Raw genomic sequence first — 2,500 nt, forward strand, 5'->3', positions numbered from 1 at the left:
AGAGAGAGAGAGAGAGAGAGAGACAGATAGACAGACAGACAGACAAACAGACAGACGAGCTGAGAGAGAGAGAGAAAAAAAAAGAGAGAGAGAGAGGGAGAGAGAGAGAGAGAGAGAGAGAGAGAGAGAGAGAGAGAGAGAGAGAGAGAGAGAGAGAGAGAGAGAGAGAGAGAGGAGGAGGAGAGAGAGAGAGAGAGAGAGAGAGAGAGAGAGAGAGAGAGAGAAGAGAGAAGAGAGGAGAGAGAGAGAGAGAAGAGAGAGGAGAGAGAGAGAGAGAGAGGAAAAGAGAGAGAGAGAGAGAGAGAGAGAGAGAAAGGAAGAGAGAGAGAGAGAGAGAGAGAGAGAGAGAGACAGACGAGCGGAGAGAGAGAAAAGAAAAAGAGTGAGAGAGAGAGAGAGAGAGAGAGAGAGAGAGAGAGAGACGAGCGGAGAGAGAGAAAAGAAAAAGAGAGAGAGAGAGAGAGAGAGAGAGAGAGAGAGAGAGAGAGAGAGAGAGAGAATGAGACTAAAAAGGGAAAATACCTTGTGATTCTTTGGCTTTCTGATGCAGAAATCGAAAGGGAAAGTTCAATTTCTGTTCATGGCTCGTTTGAGTGTACGTGTTTGTGTGCGTATTTGTGTGTGTGTGGGTGGGGGGGGCGGATCTAGGAGGCGTATATGGAGATAGGGAGATGGGATTAGAGAGGAAGATAGGGTGGCGTGTGGGTAACGGGATAAAATTCACTTCCATCTGATTGACACGGGAAAATGTATGTATTAATAATGCGTGTAATGCGGTATGTGTAACAAGCAAGACTAACAATTGTTGCATTTTCATATTGCATATCGTGTGACTGTATCAATAATGTTTTTTTTTGTTTTTGTTTTTGTTTTTCCTACCTTTTAATCTTTCTCGACCCTAATTTCTAATAAGCCTTTGATGGCAAATTCTTAAATACGTTATTTAGATCGACCCGAATAAGCTTGAAGCTCGAATATTGTATACATTTACTGCCTTCGTCTCCCTGATTTCAAGGGGATACTGTAGAAAAATATTTACAATTTGGGGGATTGTTCATTCTGTGATCATGGTTTCTGCATGACGATATGTGAAAGAAACTTCAAAGTTTCAGAACAATAAGAATTATCCGGAGATGAAATTCGACATAAAAGTTTTTCTTTTTCTTTTTTTGTTTGTCATTATCATTCATCAGCATCATGTTTGTTTGTTTGTTTTTTTCCTTTTTTATAAGCTGGAAAAATATGTGATTTGATTCATTACTATTGTTACTATTTTATTTCTATTATCATCATCATAACATTATTATCATTATTACAAACATTATCATTATCATTATTCTCCTTGTCCCTCACAGTATCATGAACGTTATTATCATTATTATCATTATTATTTCTGTCGTCTACGATGCAACATCAACATACACATAAAATAATAATAATGAATAAACTCTTTTCTTTAATACATCTGACGTATGTCATTCCCTCTCCTCAAAATTTCGAAAATGCAAGACTGCTCATGCATGTGCAACAGAACCAACGTCAACAAAGCCGCGTGCATTTGCAAATAAAAGAGAGACGAAAGGGAATTGAGATTGAATGAACATGCAAGGGCGGTAGATTATTGCGAATTGCACAAGGATGAAGGGAATTTATATCTACGTTATGCCGATATTGCAGTGATTATGAGATTAATCACAATAACAAAAAAGAAAAAAGAAAAACAAAAAGAGTGAGTTCATGATTTAAGATTAATAGGAATAGTAAGGATGATAGTAATGATAGGAATAACAATAGTGATAATAGTAATGATGATGATAATAATAATGGCAATAATAACAATAATTATGATAGTAATGAAAATAATGATGAGAAATGTGATGATAATGAGTGTGATGATGATGATGAAGATGAAGATACTGTGTATAGATACTACTTAATATATATATATATATATATATATATATATATATATATATATATATATATATATATGTATGTATGCATATATATATCATTTTAGAAGGTAACCTTGAAATTCTTGTCCTATTGATATGCAAATGATATTACATGATTTCGGAGGAATTAGAAAGGTTAACATGCAGAATATTTAAATAGTCATTCCTCTGTTTATCCTCTTGTATTTCTTATCTTTTCTTATCTATATGTTCATTCATTTTTTAACAATTTTCTTTATGCCTTACCTCTAGGCTTTAAATGGAATGTAACTACAAATGATGAATACCAATAAAGATGAATAATAGCAGTCATGGCACAAGCAATGATGCTAATGAATGATGAATAATACTCTGGTTTTACATAATTTTAGAAAAAAAACACATTTAGATCCGAAATAAATCATTTTGAAAAATAAAAGTTTCGAAATCAAACTTGCTTACATATTCACCCATGAAGAATATTTTGAATATAATCTATGAATCTATAATAGGATCAAATATATGTATTCATACCTGGTGATAAGGATGAAGATGATGATGATGAT

Source organism: Penaeus japonicus, unplaced genomic scaffold (assembly GCF_977035675.1).
Source record: "Penaeus japonicus unplaced genomic scaffold, GWHDUDI00000001_assembly GWHDUDI00000035, whole genome shotgun sequence".
Taxonomy (NCBI): domain Eukaryota; kingdom Metazoa; phylum Arthropoda; class Malacostraca; order Decapoda; family Penaeidae; genus Penaeus; species Penaeus japonicus.